The following is an 18,574-nucleotide window of genomic DNA, read 5'->3' on the forward strand; positions in this document are numbered from 1 at the left end:
GATGGAATTATTAACTCAAAAAAAATGTATCTATAAATAATTAAAGTCATTACATAATTAGTACCCCTAAAAAATGTTATTGTTGAACGACATGACTTAGCATCAAAATAAATAAAAGACTAATTTAGATGGAAAAAAAATGTCCTTTATAAATTTAAATATGAAAATACAATGTCTTTCTCTTCATCCGCTTCCAATTATCAACCTTTCTGCACAATGCCAACGACAAATTTTTAACCTTGTTTCAATTAAAAAATATAGGACAGTACAAATGAGCATAAACTAGTACAAAGTATTTTCCATTGGAAGTGAACTTGCAAAGAATGAATCATTTAAACTTACAAGTAAATAAATAATATAGCATGCTATTAATCTCCTTCATATGTTTGTATTTCCTTGATATTCGTAGCTTGGTACAACCAAGCAACTACCCACAAGAGTTCATCGATCAGGCTGATTAAGAGAATTTCAGTGTTAAAAACTTGAAGAAAATTTATAAATGTATGATATTAACACATATAACAGAAAATGACTAAATTGGTATTAGACTCTTAAGAACTGTCTATAATTATAAACATTTATTTTCCATAAAATAGAGAAATGAACATCTTCTGAACACTAAAGTACTAACCAAATATCCTGATGAATGACATAATTTTTCAACATCTGGATAGGAATCATCTTACACGTCCCTAAAACGTATTTGCAAAAGAGAAAATCTGCACACACACAAAAAAACAGGAAAAATTATTTTGCATAAGCAAGAGCATTTGCGGGAGCTGCAAAACCAGCAGCTAGCTAACTACTACTCCAACAATGGCTCCAATGGTACTATTACCAACTAAAACAGGTGTGCACAAGATGCGTCAAGCAATGAATCCTTTACAAGGATATGATCATCATTGTAGTATGTTTTTAATAAAAACTTCAGTAACGTAGTAGGGGAGAATAAGCAGTCAAATTGGTTCAATATTTTAATTAAGACAACCAACAAATATTAACACCTAGTGGAAGGGGAAGCAAAAGAGTTTACCAAAACCAACTGATAAACTAGAACAGTCACAGTGAGACAAATGAAACTTAATCTCACATATGTCACTTGATTAGGTTCAAAAGCGCATAGGAATGCTAAGCATCCACCTATTACAATCACATACACCAGAAAGAAGGGCAGAGAAGGGATTACAGAAGGAGGGGCAGAATAGTCACACAACAGAAGAATAACAGAAAGTTGTTAGGAGAGTTTGTTATGGAAGAAGAGTAAGCTCCAAGCCTTCGTATTAGCACAGCTATAAAAAAAAGAGATACATGTAATAGAGAATTATGAAAAGTATGGTTTAGTTCTATCTTTTTGGAGAAAACCACCCCTCGAAGTGTGGCACTTGTAATTGATTGGTTACCCTGATCAGTTAATACAAGCTATCCCAAACCTTTCCCTTAATTCCTGTGTATTAATCTGTTTGTCAGGTTAATTCTTAGCAAAGTGGTATCAGAGCAATACTATCCTGCTTATCGTGGCACCACCAGTAACAACTCAGAGGATTGAATTCCTGGAAGAACAAACGGCGGAAATCCAGACTCGGTTGGCGAGTTTACAATCCACCATTGCTAAACAGATTTCATCGTCGGTAATCTCCGCTATGGAGACGGTCAAGCAAACCATGGATGACCAGATCGCGGCCGACATTGAGCAAGCTATCCAGATAAGCAAGGAGGAATTGGAAATTGCAAATTACCGGATAGAAGGAAGGATTGACCGGACCAGGGAGAACGTTGAAGGAACGTTAGCTAAGTTCCAGGCGGAGATCCGGTTATCTCTCACCGCCCTACATCCAGCTGCCCAGATGGAGCCTCACATGTTGCACCAAGATGATACGTATCAGGGGGAGGGAGACCACACACAGATGGATGGGTTCAGGGGAGCGTTCAATTTCAGAAGCTCGCCTAGTGGTGGTGGTGGCGGAAACACCAACTGGCGGTTCAAACGGATTGACCTACCGCAGTTTGAGGGGACAAACCCAGATGGGTGGATCTTACGAGCCGAGAAGTTTTTTGGCTTTTACCGACTCAGTGAAGAGGAGAAACTAGATGCGGCGGTGGTGGGTCTTGAAGGAGACGCATTGGCTTGGTTTCAGTGGGAGAACAACCAACACCCCTTAGAACGATGGGACGAACTTAAGAGGATGTTGCTGAGAAGATTCCGGCAGGTTTCCGGTGGGACACTGCATGAACAGTGGTTGGAACACCGCCAGACAGGAACGGTGGTGGAGTACCGGCGCAAATTTATCGAGTTGATCGCACCATTAGACGGTATTCCAAGGGAGGTGGCGAAGGGTCAGTTTATTAATGGCCTTAAAGATGAAGTCAAGGCTGAAGTCAGGTTACATGGACCCACTTCACTGGACCATGCAATGGACTTGGCTGTCAAGGTGGAGGATAAGATGAACTTTGGGCCACATAAACGAAATGGGCCTTACTCATCCAACAACAAAATGGGGCAGTATTCTAACTCTTTTAAATCCGGTCACACAAATTATAACAACACCTCTGCTTTGTTGTCATCTTCCTCAACCCCGTCCACGACCCCGCGCAGCGGCTACAGTTACAGCACCACCAAACCTTCCGGTGAGGTGCGGCGTTTGTGCAATGCACCTGCTACTCACAACAACAACAACAAGGCCAAACACAGCAAGTACTCACAACAACAACAAGACCAACACAGCAAGTATGGGAGAAGAAAGCTTTTCTGGTATTAATACTCAAGGTGTCTGAATACAAGGGTAGTAACTTTAGGTTACCAATCTCTAGGGTTAGTGACTTGAGGTCACAACTCTCAATTCTCACTACAAAATGCACACCATTCTCTTTCCTCCCCTTCTTTACTTATACTACCAATATCTCTCCTACTTGCAAGTACAACTATTAATTACTGCTGCTGCTTTTCATTGTCAGGTGGAAACGGCTTCATTTGGTGCTGTTGTCTACTTTGGTGCTGCAGTCTGCTCTGCTGCCTGCTTTCCTTCTTGTCCTTGAGTTGATTCAACAGATGGGCTTGTCTTCTTGGGCCTCCTGCGGTAGACAATGGGAATAGGTGGTAGATTAGTTGAGTCCATCACATCACTCCGCCCCACAAGACTCACCTTGTCCTCAAGGTGGAAGTTCAGAAACCGTTCCTGAATCAAGATGGCTTCTTCCCATGTTGCCTCAAAGGATGGAAGCCCCATCCATTTGATCAAGACCTCAGTTGTGGTGTTCCTGTCCTTGGTGTGGCGCACATCCAACACTGCTTCAGGTTCCACCACCAACTCCAACTCTGCTGTCAATTGTTCCAGAATGGTTGGGGAAGATTCTTGAGTGCCCACGACTCTCTTAAGTTGGGATACGTGAAATACGGGATGTATCTTACATGTAGGGGGTAATTTCAATTTGTAAGCAACATCCCCTACTTTCTGAGTCACAGTGTAAGGCCCGTAGAAACGTGCTGCCAGCTTTTCAAATGGCCTCTTGGCTAGAGATCGCTGCCTGTATGGCTGCAATTTAAGGAACACTTGTTCTCCTACTTTAAAGCTCTCATCTCTCCTCTTATTGTCAGCATTCTTCTTCATTATGTGTTGTGCACGGATCAGATTCAACTTTAATTCGTCCAACACCCCCATCCCTTTCTTGTAACATCTCTTCAAGACTGTCAACTGGGGTCTGCCCTTCCCCTATGCGGATCAGTCTCGGTGGATCTCTTTCGTAGAGAACCTTAAACGGAGTCATTCCTGTGGATGAATGTGGAGATGTGTTGTATGAAAACTCGGCCCATGCCAACCACTTGGCCCATTCTTTAGGTCTCTCACTCGCGAAGCAACGCAAATAAGTTTCTAACCCTTTGTTCACATTCTCCAGCTGGCCGTCTGTTTGAGGATGGTATTCGGTGCTTCGTTTCATCTTGGTTCCATGGAGTTTGAACAACTCTTTCCAGAAAATACTCAGAAAAATCCTATCTCTGTCAGACACTATGGAAGAGGGAAACCCATGTAACCTCACTACCTCTTTGATGAAGGAATTAGCCACGGTAAGTGTTGTGAATGGGTGTTTCAGCCCAATAAAATGAGCGAACTTAGAGAGCCTATCCACCACAACTAGTATCGTGTCAACCCCTTTTAATGTCGGTAAGCCCTCGATAAAATCCATGGAAATGTCCTCCCACACGCTCGTAGGTACAGGCAGGGGCTGAAGTAAGCCTGCTGGGGATGTTTGTTGCATTGACAAACTACACAACTACGAACATAAGCTGCAATGCCCTTCCGCATACCTTACCAAAACCACTCCGAAGCAATCCTCAAGTATGTCTTTACCTCTCCCGAGTGGCCACCTATAGGTGAATCGTGATATTCTCGAAGAAGTATGGGAATGAACCTTGAGTGTTTAGCCAACACTACCCGGCCGTTGAAGAGTAATCTGCCCCCTGCCACTGTGAACCCTGTCAGCACCTTCCCTTCCTCAATTTCTTGTCTGATTTTCAGCAAGCCTTCATCCCCATTAGCCTCCTCCTCCAACTCCTTCCAGTTTATGCCATGTGAGGACACTAACGTTCTCAACTCAATCTCTCCAAACTCCACCTCACCAGCTCCCTTTCTTGACAAAGCGTCAGCCACACAATTCGATGTTCCCGTTTTGTACTGAATTTCAAAATCAAAGCCTATTAACTTTCGAACCCATTTTTGGTAATCGGCCCCAATTTCCCGTTGTTGAGTGATGTACCTCAAACTTTGTTGGTCGGTTCTGATTATGAAGTGCCTTCCAAGGAGATAGTGCTTCCACTTTTGCACCGCCAAACACACTGCCATCAATTCTTTCTCATAAATTGATTTGCCCTGAGCTTGAGGGCCTAGAACTCGACTATAAAAGGCAATTGGCCGATTCTCCTGCATCATCACCGCCCCCAGCCCTGTACCCGAAGCATCTGTCTCAATAACGAACACTAATCTGAAATTTGGCATGGCCAAAACTGGGGCTGAAACCATGGCTTCCTTGAGTTGCAAAAAGAATGCTGTGGCTTCATCTGTCCACCGGAAATTGTCTTTACGAAGCTGATCCTTTAGCGGCTGGGCAATGTGTGCATAATTGGAGATGAATTTCCGGTAATAACCGGTTAAACCTAAGAACCCGCGCAACTCCCGCAAATTCTTTGGGGCTGCCCAATCCTGCATTGCCTTAACCTTATCCTGGTCTACCGCCACTCCATCCCCGGAGATCACATGACCCAGATATGCCACCTCCGATTTCCTAAATTCACATTTCTTAAAGTTTGCGTACAACTGATGTTTCTCTAAAAGAGATAATACCAACTTCATATGTTCAATGTGGTCGGCTTTACAAGCACTGTAAACCAGTATATCATAAAAAAAAAACCAATACAAATTTTCTCAAAAAAACTCGAAATACCTCGTTCATTAGAGATTGGAAGGTTGCTGGAGCGTTGGTGAGGCCGAACGGCATTACCAGGAACTCGTAGTGGCCTTCGTGCGTCCTAAACGCTGTTTTATGAGTGTCCCCTGCCTTCACCAGAATTTGGTGAAAACCCGCCCTAAGGTCGAGTTTTGAGAATATTTGGGCACCATGAAGTTCATCCAACAGTTCATCTATCACCGGAATTGGGTACTTGTCGGGTACCGTTTCTTTATTGAGGGCCCTGTAATCAACGCAAAATCTCCATGACCCATCTTCTTTTTCACCAAGAGCACAGGGCTAGAAAACGGGCTAGTTGAGGGTTTTATGATTCCTGCCTCCATCATCTCACAAATCAGACGCTCAATTTCATCCTTTTGAAATTGCGGGTATCGGTAAGGTCGCACACTCATCGGGTTACTACCTTCCTTCAACACGATACTGTGCTCGTGGCCCCGAGGAGGCGGTAGCCCTTGTGGTACTTCGAACACCTTGCTGTACTCTTCTAATACCTCCTTTAGCAGCCCCTGTGGATCTCCTTTTTTTGCCAATTCACGATCATTACCCCCTAGGTGGTTGAGCTCCACCAGAACTCCCCCTCCTTCCTTTCGAAGCACCCTTATCATAGCTTTCAGTGAGATTTTAGAACGAGCCAAAGAGGGATCTTCCTTCAAGATCACTGTGTTCCTCCGGTCTTGGTACTTCATTACCTGTGTTTTCCAGTTGGTGATAACCGGTCCGAGCTTTTCTAGCCATTGAATGCCGAGTATAAACATCCGAGTTCCCTAATTGCAGTGGAAAAAAGTCTTCTTCAACCTCTACCTCCTCATTCAACTTCAGTTTCACGGCCTTGCAAACCCCTTTTCCTTTAACTGACTCTCCATTACCCAATGACACCCCAAACCCGGTTGACTCTGTTACTGGTACAGATAATTTCTCTACGGCCCGGAGCGATATAAAAATGTGGGTAGCCCCCGGGTCGACCATTAAAATGACCTCTCCTGTCCCAATTCTTCCCACCATCTTCATTGTTTTCGGATTAGTGAGCCCTACGATTGAGTTGATTGACAGCGTGGTCGGAATCTCATCCTCCTCTACTTCCCCCATCTGCAACTCTTCGTCGCTCCTTACCCCTTCACAATCATCGTCTTCCACCAAAAGGACACTCATTTCCTTCCTCTTACATTGGTGACCTATGCCCCACCTTTCATCGCACCTAAAACATAATCCTCTAGCTCTCTGATCTTGATACTCTTTTTCCGTTAGCCTTCGTGTTTCTCCGGTGAATTTGGAGGTTGAACCTGTCGATCGCGGTGGCGCAATGGTGTTAGAAGCTTGCCACCCACCTGTAGAAAAGGTTGTGGGTTTGAGATAATTTCCTCGACTTACTGTATTGTGAGAATTAGAATTGGAGGCTGTAGATTGGGCCCCTGTGTTAATATGATTAGTAGTGCTCTGTATTGGGCTTTTACTAAAGTAAGAAAACCCATTCTTGTTGGCTGCATACCCATTCCTCTTCAACCCATTAACCCGGATCTTCTCTTCCACCCAAAATGCCACATCCACGGTATCCTCAAACGAATACGGGTTCAACACCCGAACTTCAGCCTTAATCTCCTCTTTTAACCCGTTCAAAAACTGACCTATTAATATGCTGTCAGGAACGTCCTCTAATGGTGACACCAACTCAATGAAACGACGCTGATAATCATCCACGGTGGAGGTTTGCGTGGCGGCGAGCCACTGCTCGTGGAGGCTGCCGGCGTTCATGGGTCTGTATTTCAGCAGCACCCTTGCCTTAAGCGCCGCCCAGTTTCTAATTGGATTTCGTCGTGATTCAAAGGTGAACCACCGCAAGGCATCGCCGTCCATTGACACCACTGCAGCGTCAAGCTTCTCCTCCTCCGATAACTTATAGAAATCAAAGTATTTCTCCCCTCTCATAATCCACCCATCCGGATCCGTCCCTTCAAACACCAGCATATCCAATTTTCTGTACTTCCAGTGACTGCCTCTGTCATTCTGCCCATTTCTGTTTCTGTTCTCATAATTCTCAGAGTATTGCTCACCGAAATTCCGTACAGGGGACTGTGCCGCCGTCGCTCCTTTGGCCAACAATGCCTTCAAGTCCTCCAGAAATTTATCCTGGTTGCTTTTCATCAGCGCCATCTGAGTGTTTAGATCTGCCCTAAAACGCTCAATCCTTCCCTCCAAACGGCTGGTCGCCTCTTCCATGGTGGTTTGTATTTTCTGGTTATCTTCTTCACTTTTGTTAGCAAATTTTTCTGCCAAAGTCTTCTGAAAAGCAGCCATTCCCTCTGTTAAGAGCTGCTGGATATTCCCCTCCAGTCCTTCCAAACGCTGCCTGACCTCCGCCAACCCTGTCTCTAGACCGTCCATTCTTTGCGACGTGGACAGGACCATGATTACTTTCCCTTCCTAGAATCATCCGCTCTGATACCACTTGCAATGCACCTGCTACTCACAACAACAACAACAAGGCCAAACACAGCAAGTACTCACAACAACAACAAGACCAACACAACAAGTATGGGAGAAGAAAGCTTTTCTGGTATTAATACTCAAGGTGTCTGAATACAAGGGTAGTAACTTTAGGTTACCAATCTCTATGGTTAGTGACTTGAGGTCACAACTCTCAATTCTCACTACAAAATGCACACCATTCTCTTTCCTCTCCTTCTTTACTTATACTACCAATCTCTCTCCTACTTGCAAGTACAACTATTAATTGCTACTGCTGCTTTTCTTTGTCAGGTGGCAACGGCTTTATTTGGTTCTGTTGTCTGCTTTGGTGTTGCAGTCTGCTCTGTTGCCTGCTTTCCTTCTTGTCCTTGAGTTGATTCAACAGATGGGCTTGTCTTCTTGGGCCTCCTGCGGTAGACAATGGGAATAGGTGGTGGATTAGTTGAGTCCATCACAGTTTGAGTGAGAAAGAGTTTCAGTACAAGAGGGAGAAGGGATTGTGTTTCCGTTGTGATGGTAAGTGGAACATCGGCCATGTGTGTAGCAAGAAAGAATTGAGCTTGTTGTTCACGGTGGAGGATGATGAGGATTCGGGTACCGGGAGTGACGAGGTGCTGGAGGTTCATGATGATGAGTTAATACAGCCTGAGATTTCTTTAAACTCTGTTATGGGATTGACCAATCCTAAAACAATCAAGATGGTGGGGCGTATCGGCGGAGAAGAGGTGGTATTCATGATCGATCCCGGTGCGACGCATAACTTCATTTCGACGACCACTGGGGACAAAATACTCCTTCCAGTGACGCCATCGAGAGCTTTTGGGGCTCATTGGGAACTGGAGAATCTATTCAAGGGGAAGGGGTTTGTCAGGCTGTTCCATTACACTTACAGGGAATACACTTATAGGGAATTGATGTGGTTGAGGATTTCTTTCCACTGCCTCTAGGAAATTCTGATCTCATCTTGGGCATTCAATGGTTCGAGAAATTGGGTACCATGACCACTAATTGGAAGACCCAAACCCTCACATTCATGTTGAATGGCACTGCAGTAACGCTGGTAGGTGATCCTTCTTTGGGAAGGTCACTCGTGTCATTAAAGGCGATGATTCGTACAATACTCAAGGAAGGCAGTGGGTTCTTGATCGAGTTTAACCATCTGGAGGGACAAGGAGAACAGGTTGTAGGGAGTGAGACACTACCCACTGTTCCCCCCTTCTTAGAACAGGTGCTGCAGAACTTTGAGAAAGTGTTTAATATGCCGGGTGGATTGCCTCCGGGTAGGGGGCACGAGCATTCTATTGTGCTCAAGGAAGGAACTGACCCAGTGAGTGTACGCCCATACAGGTACCCGCAATGCCAAAAGGATGAGATTGAAAAGCTAGTTCATGATATGCTAAACGCGGGCATCATTCAGGTAACATCTAGCCCTTTTTCGAGTCCAGTTTTACTTGTGAAGAAAAAAGATGGGTCATGGCGTTTTTGTGTTGATTATAGGGCTTTGAATAAAGTCACCGTTCCGGATAAATACCCTATCCCTGTAATTGATGAATTGTTGGATGAATTACATGGGTCTAAAGTTTTCTCTAAGCTTGACTTAAAATCTGGATACCACCAAATCAAGGTGAGGAAGGAGGATGTGGCAAAAACAACATTTAGAACACAGGAAGGGCATTATGAGTTCCTCGTAATGCCTTTTGGACTCACGAATGCCCCCGCAACGTTTCAAGCTCTCATGAATGATGTGTTCAGGCCATACTTGAGACGGTTTGTCTTGGTGTTTTTTGACGACATATTAATCTACAGTAAAAATGCAGAGGAGCACCAACAACATCTTACTATTGTGCTGGAATTGTTAGCCTCACATCAGCTTTACGCCAATGCAAAGAAATGCGATTTTGGCCAGCAAGGTGTGCCTATTTGGGCCATATAATCTCCGCTGACGGGGTGTCCGTGGATAAGAGTAAAGTGCAGTCCATGTTAGAGTGGAGCATACCTGTAAACATCAGAGAATTAAGAGGTTTCTTGGGCTTGACTGGATACTACAGAAAATTCATTGCGGGGTACGCTAAGATAGCACAACCATTGACAGAACAACTCAAGAAGGATAATTTCAACTGGAATGAGTCAGCTACTACGACATTCAGAACTTTACAGCAGGCTATGATGTCTGCTCCTGTTTTGGCCATGCCAAACTTTGATAAGCTATTCATCCTGGAAGCTGATGCCTCGGGATTTGGGGTGGGTGCAGTGTTGTTACAAGAAGAACACCCAATAGCTTTCTTCAGTAAGGTCTTAGGACAACGGGCAAGGCTTAAATCCATTTATGAGAAGGAATTGATGGCGATTGTGCTTGCCGTCTTGAAATGGAAGCACTACCTCTTGGGAAGAAAATTCATCATTCGGACTGATCAACAAAGTCTTAAGTATCTCATGGAGCAACGAGAAGTGGGGCATGACTATCAAAAATGGGTTAGCAAAATCATGGGATATGACTTTGATATCCATTACAAACCAGGTGCATCAAATAAGGCCGCTGATGCATTATCTCATAAAAATGCAGTGACAAAGGAGTTGGGGTCTATGGTGACCACTTGTGGGTTAGATTGGCCAGCCATCCACACTGTGATCCAGCAAGATGGCTTGATTCAACAGTTAACAAAGGCTTGCTTGGAGCAAGTGTCTAAGGGCTATTTTGTTGAAGGGGGGTTACTCAAGTTCAAGGGGAGGATCGTACTTCCTATGAATTCAACCATTGTGACCACTTAACTCCATGAATACCATAATACACCCATAGGAGGTCACTCAGGGGATTTCAAGACATATCAACGGCTAGCACAAGAATGGTACTCGCCTGGCATGAGGAAGCAAGTAACTAATTATGTTCGGGCTTGTGTTGTCTGCCAACAACAGAAAACATCCACCCTCAGCCCTGCTGGCCTTTTGCAGCCACTTCCCATCCCAGAAAAAGTTTGGGAGGACATATCCATGGATTTTTTGGAAGGTCTTCCTAAATCCATGGGCTATGATTCAGTTCTGGTAGTGGTAGATCGACTCACTAAGTATGCCCACTTTGTGCGACTGAGACACCCTTACACGGCTGCTCAAATAGCTTCCACATTCATAAGTGAAGTGGTCAAGCTGCACGGTTTTCCATCTACAATTGTGTCTGATCGGGATAGGATATTTCTGAGTTTATTCTGGAAGGAACTTTTCAAGCTGCAGGGCACTGCCCTTTATTGAAGTACAACTTATCATCCTCAATCAGACGGGCAGACAGAGGTGGTGAACAAGGGGATGGAAGCCTACCTCAGGTGCTTCATTAATGGCAGTCCTAAGAGTTGGGCAATATGGTTACCCTGGGCAGAATATTGCTACAATACGTCTGTTCACACTTCAACTCACTGCACCCAAGGCCTTATATGGCAGAGATCCCCCTCCTTTACTTAGGTTGGAAAGGGGTAGCACAGCTGTGGCATCATTGGAAGACCAACTGCTAGAAAGGGATGCTATAATAGATGACCTCAAAGGGCATCTACTCAGAGCCCAACACAAGATGAAACAGGTGGAGGATGTTACACGCCGGGAGGTTCATTTCAACCTCGGAGATAAGGTGTTCTTGAAACTCAGACCCTACCGACAACAATCTTTAGCTAGGAGACCCTATGAGAAGTTGGCTGCACGCTTTTATGGCCCTTATGAGGTGATTCAGAAGGTTGGAAAAGTGGCTTATAAGCTAGATCTTCCTGTTGAAGCTAAAATTCACCCTGTGTTTCATGTTTCACAACTGAAAGCTGCTGTGGGGGAGGTGCTAGTGTCCACCACTGTCCCTTCCCAGTTATCTGCTGATCTTACCTTGGTTGTGGAACTAGAAGCTCTATTGGGAGTCAGACACTTTGCTGACCCAACTAAGAAGGATGTCTTGATTAAATGGAAGGGTCTTCAGGACTTTGAAGCAACTTGGGAAGACATGGCCACTCTCTCTTACCAGTTTCCTTTTTGCACCTTGAGGACAAGGTGGCAGTTTGGGTGGGGGGTAATGCTAAGCATCCACCTATTACAATCACATACACCAGAAAGAAGGGCAGAAAAGGGATTACAGAAGGAGGGGCAGAATAGTCGCACAACAGAAGAATAACAGAAAGTTGTTAGAAGAGTTTGTTATGGAAGCAGAGTAAGCTCCAAGCCTTCGATTAACACAGCTATAAATAAAGGAGATACATGTAATAGAGAATTATGAAAAGTATTGTATAGTTCTATCGTTTTGGAGGAAACCACCCCTCGAAGTGTGGCACTTGTAATTGATTGGTTACCCTGATCAGTTAATACAAGCTATCCCAAACCTTTCCCTTAATTCCTGTGTATTAATCTGTTTGTCAGGTTAATTCTTAGCAAGGAACCAACCACTATTTTCAATAAATAGTATTAATGTCTGGAAAACTCATTGCCAAAAAATTAAACATAAGGAAAGGGAAACAAAAAGCTTTATATAGGTAAAACTATTGAAAAATTGAAGAGTGGATTGAATTTTGGTGAGCTTTGAAAAGGAAAAAAAGATACCTTAGCCTAACTAAGAAAACAACAGAGTTTTGATTACCTCGTCTAAATCACAACAGCAAGGACACTAGTCCTCTTCATACCGTACCAATACAGAAGCGAGATCCACCTGTATAGTGCAATTACACAACATCAATCTCCCTATATAAAGAACGGGTTAGGAAGTTACACGGAATTACAAAACATATCCAGTGTAAAATGAACAAACCCTCAACCTCAATGAGAGAAACTCTACCATTGAGTAGCTGACAAGAGCAGACCGAATGTCAAGGCTACTAAAGACGACAAATAGTCCAGTTAGTACAGAAAATGTGAGAAATGCATACCTTCTTTCAGAAAGCAGCAACACAGATAATCTATATTATTTAAGTGAATCTTTAACAATAAATTTTCAGAGCGAGACGTAGACAGACAAAGAGTTAATTGAGACAATTGCGAGATGCTTTTGCTTGATACCAAACACAACAGTTTCAGATCATTCAGTACATCCTCTTCTTCCCAACAAAATTCACTTTACAGATAAGAGAACAGAAAGAAGAAAAAACAGGAATTCCACTAACCTACTTGTGAGGGGGTCGAAAAAGCACGAGGCTAATGCGTGACCTCGTCCCTCGTGGGTGTGACGCTTCTTTTTGTCAAATCAAGTGTAATTGGATTTCCTGTGAGTTTACACCCAATTGACTAGTAATATAGGAGTCGCCATTCAGTTTTTAACGACAATGAGAAAAACTGACAAAACGCGGTTATCGTGACATAAAGGGAGTACAATTATGTTTGACCACGACGGCCGTAGGTTCCCTTGTGATCCCTGGTGGTGGGGATCGCTCAACGTACACCCGCAGGGTAGAGATTGAGGGTTCGGGGGACTGTAACTACCGAGAGGAGTACTCGCTCTTCGATAACTCCAGAAGGAGGATATCCTTACTAGCTCAGCATAAATAATTGAAGGGACATGCGTTAACTATTAAACTAATCTGAGTTGATTTTAATAATATGCAACATATAGTACTAGATCGAACGCGATTATCTGATTTAGATTGTTTTAAGGGACCTAGCATGATAATCCAATTTCCCAAAAATATCATATTTATTAAGCGTGATCGAACAATCAGATTTTAGTTAGTTTAACAGTTCATAAAAGGGCGAGGAAAGCAATTAAACCATGGAAAAGGGACACATTACGACGCACCCTTGAGAGGTGCGTCACGGTTCTCAGAAAACTAACCACTTTGACTTTGCTATTTCTCCTTTTATTTAACGAATCTCAAGTTATTGGACAGGATACGTTCTGTTCGATTTATGGATCGATTGCGACAGAACGCGTGATCAGTTTTGCAGCGTGAGGCTTAGGCTTAGGGGTTTAGAGTCAATACTCAGAATATAATTGTGTGTTGTGTGTCCTTTTCACGTCAAACTTAAGGCCCTATTTATAGAAAAGAGTTCGTGGAAAGATAGAATTGCAGAACTCTAATCCACGAAGAATTAGAAAAAAACACGTCCCAGGTATTTTCAGCGCCCAGGCCTGGGCGTCAAAGATTTCGGCGCCCAGCTCTGGGCGTTGAAAATAGGATCCAGGCAATTTCAGCGCCCAGGGCTGGGCGTTGAAATTGCTGTTTGGGCCGTTTCTTTGTCAGATTCGGACTCTTAGAATCCGGAGTGTATGAGACTTAATCGAGTCTTTTAGTGCGTATTAATTTTATGATGGAATGCATCTGGGCCCGTTACGAACTCTAGGCTCGTTAGGATTTTAATTAATACGTAACTCTTACTTTCGAATCATATTAGGAATAGGATTCTCTCGCAATTTCTATCTCATTTAGGATTTATGTTGGAGTGCAACACCTAATTCTGACAGGTTTCTATCTTTTATGACTTGCCACTTTTAACAACTACCCATTACGGCAGTTACTATTTTTAGCAGGTTTCCATAAATAGCAGGTTTCTATAAATAGCAGGTTTCGGGTGAAATGAAAAGGGGAACTGAGATTCGTTATTTTATAGGAGATGCGTTGTCAAGTGGAGATTTATGTTTTCATCATCGAACCTTCCCTTTCGGGAATGGGGACAAAAGTAGGTGTCTACAGTTAGCCCCCACTTTGACTGAGTCTTGGAATAAGACGATGGTCAAAGTAATAGACGGAGTGCGCCACACAAGCCATGGTGACCTGTTTTTGCGAGGGTCTCACTAGCCCCCGAGTGATAACATTTGACTTAAGGGTCATCACTTGGAGTGTCGACATATCCCTCACGTGTCATTGGGATTTGTCAACGGATAGTATAGAAACTTCCTCACTTTGTCATTGGAAGGATCTAAAGAAGTGTAGAAAACTCCCTCACTTTGTCATAGGGAGTAGCTACAGATGTTTTCGAAATCAAAGCTATAAAGTGTAATTGGGCCTGGCCAAGCCCAATCACGAGGTAAAAATGTTTTTAAAGATTCTCATTTTCAAGGCTAGTAAAACGAGAAAACCCCTTTGTTTTTATGGGACGTAAAACGAAGGAAAATCCAGCACATTGCTCTTTTTTGGAAAAAACGGAAAACCAATCACATCGTTCTTTTTTGGAAAAACGGAAAACCAATCCTTTAATTTTTGGAAAAAGGGAAAACCGATCCTTTAATTTTTGGAAAAAGGGAAAACCGATCCTTTAATTTTTGGAAAAAGGAAAAACCGATCCTTTAATTTTTGGAAAAAGGGAAAACCGATCCTTTAATTTTTGGAAAAAGGGAAAACCGATCCTTTAATTTTTGGAAAAAGGGAAAACCGATCCTTTAATTTTTGGAAAAAAGGGAAAACCGATCCTTTAATTTTTGGAAAAAGGGAAAACCGAAAAAGTTATCGTTGCAGCGACTAAGGACCTACGCGGCTTGTGACGTAGACCCCGCCGGCTAAAGATGGTGATCCTGTCCGCTAAGGGTGGACGCCCCGTCCGAAAAAGTGGACGAATCTTGTTTTTGAAATTTGAAAATAAGGACCTACGCGGCTTGTGACGTAGACCCCGCCGGCTAAAGATGGCGAGCCTGTTTTATTTTGAACTTTGAAAATTTCCTTTTTGGAAAATTGAGGACCTGCGTGGGTAGTGACGGAGACCCCGCTCGCTGAAGGTAGGCGAGCCCTGTCCTCTAAGGGTGGACATCCCCGAATTCGTTTTTACGATTTGGGAACTCGCGTGGTTTGTGACGCGATCTTGCCAACTGAAGATGGGCAAGTTCCTATTTCTTTTGTTCTTTGTGATTTCTTTGAGAATTTCTTTTCTTATTCATTCTCGCAGGAGCGAATTCTTTCGAGGGATGCTCGGGTTTAGTTGTAACCTGAATGTGGGTTGACAACGTGCTTAGACGGACCATTGTCTTGTGGTCATCATCTTTCATGGTTTTGAGCTAGTCTTCACGGCTCAATCTTGCCACTACCTGGGTCCTTGATTAGGGGACTATGTATAAGCATCAACGGCGACCTTTGTCTTGAGGTCGTAAATCGGTTTTATTTTTTGAGACATCCAAACACGGGACTCCGTACAGCGTAGTCTGGGAATATTGTTTTTACTTTGCATAATATATATTTTCTTTCGAGCGCCCAAGCATTCGTGCTTGACGGTCATTTCTTGTCAAAGCGGTTCCTTGGGGATACGCATTCTGTAATGTCCTTGATCGTGTTTGGGATTGTGCTAGTAAGTGCGAGCGATCTTGTAATGGTGTGCTACTCTTAACAAAGCCGTGAGGTGCGACTTTCAGTAAAGAAATCGGCAATTTCCAAGTCGAATGGATGCGGCAGGGCCCATTAGAAGTTAGGGCCTTTTTTGAGCCTGGATTCATTTTCGGCGCCCAGGCCTGGGCGTTGAAATAATTCACGCCCAGGTGGGGCGTTGAAAGTGTTGTTTGGGCTGGTCTTTTGATGACACAGTTGGCTTTTTGTTCATTCGTTTATTTCACTTGGAAGTTCTATGTATTCTCTTCTCTTTTGTTTTTTTCTTTATTTTTAGAACGTGATGATTTTCTTGAAAAGTCGTAGCCGATTGGTGGACTACGGTGCTTGTCGCTTTGGGGCGATTATTTTAAGGAACTGTTGCTCTTTAAGGCGTACAGTTATTACGATAGTTGGGCGAGTCTATATGGCCCGAGGAACATACCTTGAGGCGCAAGACTTTGACCGCTCTTGTTGTCGTATATTTTTCCTTTTGAACGCGTTCGTGAATGTTTGATACTTAGAATGATGATATGTAGGTGCGAACGAGCGTTCATAGAATGGCCGTTGTGTGCGGTCCATTAATCAGTTTGCTTGAATCAATTTTTTTTTTGAGCAATGACTGATTTTGAATAGTTTGCTTAGAAGCTTGATAGGGGTCAGGCCTATTCATGAAGTGGGCTCAAACATCGTGCTCTTCCGATTGTTCAAACATTTGCTTCGAGACTTTTTTATTTTGCTATGGTCGTTTCGTAGCTTGGAGCCCCGAAGTATGCATGTTGGGATGCTTCCTTTTGGCGTACGATTTTTGTAGGTTCTTTCGAAAAGGATGCCTTGGGGTTCCTGCTCGTGTAGGTGCGAGCTATCCCCTCCGTGATAGGTAATGTTTTGCTACCTTTAATCCTTAACGTAGAAGTCGTGTGGCTTGAATTTTGAATTTGGGCGATAAGTAATCTTTGCCTCTTACTCTTGGTCGTGCCCGCATTAGTGCGATATGCCTTACTCTTTTTTTATACTTGTACCGTGGGACGGTTGAACTTTATGGTGCAACGTAGGCTTGTGTGGCCTAACGGCGTGTCTTAGAAAATTCCTCCAGGCGTTGGGATATCATTATTATTTTTTGCATTGGAGTACTTCATCATGCCTCGTTCAGGTGTTCGAACAAGTGTAGCACCTTCTGCATGGGTTTGCACGACTTATTACTTCGTTCGATGCGAGGATTCATAGGTGTTTTTTTTTTTTTTTATCTGGGCAAGACTTGGCTAGCAGAAAGATTCAGCGCCCAGGCAGGGGCGTTACAGATATTGGCGCCCAGCTCTGGGCGTTGATTTTGACATTTCTTATCCTTGATTTTTCTTTTTTCTTTCGCTTTTACTTTGGAACGATGTAGACTGTGTGACGGGCGCTTTATAGGGCGAGCGTTATGTGCAGTGGTTTGATCGGAGTTTTGGTGACTCGCGATTTTCAGTTACCCTTGTTAGTGGGGTGACTTTTATATATTCTAAGTGGTGCTTAGAATTTGGGAGGGGTTGTAGCCATTCTAAGGTTCGTTTTACACGATTAAAGCTTAGGATTGTGCCCCTATGATGTATGTATAGCATTAGCGTCGAGGATTTGCGATAAAATCGTCATTTCGAGCATTTTTATAGTGTTTTTCTCAAGCCCCCAATTGTAGCTACGGGATTGGCTTGGTGCTATAATGCTTTGCATATGTTTTTACGCATTCACGGATCATGAATAGTTTGAACCAGACTCGTTTAATGCGAGGCACGTTCGAGTAGTGATTTGCTACTTTTCCTGTAAATGTCGTATTGTGCGACATTGCCATAGTCAAGGTAGTCACATGTTGAAGTGTGCCTTGACAAAAAGCTAGGTGTCTTTCTTTACCCATAATCATATTTAGAAATCTTTTTACTCACTTGCAACATTGAGATAAACGCATACTTAGCTTAAACCAACGACACTTTATTATGTTCGAGGAAGTCTTTGAAAATCATTTGAAAATTATTTAAAATCCGAATCCTACTGTGTACAATCCGAGGTGTCCTAAGTAAGTTGACTTATAGAAGGGTTCGCACATGATTACTTGAGTGAACCAAAATACTGTTACGATTTTTGGAATGTTGTCTAAGGATTTGTTGGAGGCCAGAGTGCAGGCGTCAAGGTACACTTGTGCCCGTTTGGCATATGCTTTAGGCTTTTAGGGCCATCTTTTCCAGAATTGCGGGAATATAAATCGTTTTCAAATCGACTTAGATTTACTTGGTGTATGTCTGCACAAAAGGTCAAGGTATACTTAGTTCTTTCCCTAGGTCTTTCATTTCAATTCTTTAGCCCCCAGTTGCTATTATGTCTTCCCATTAATGATGCTTTTAGATTTCGATTTTAGATGCCCGTGTCATATGTCTGAGTAGGAT

The sequence above is a fragment of the Spinacia oleracea genome, chromosome 1 (genome assembly GCF_020520425.1).
Source record: "Spinacia oleracea cultivar Varoflay chromosome 1, BTI_SOV_V1, whole genome shotgun sequence".
Classification (NCBI taxonomy): Eukaryota; Viridiplantae; Streptophyta; class Magnoliopsida; order Caryophyllales; family Amaranthaceae; genus Spinacia; species Spinacia oleracea.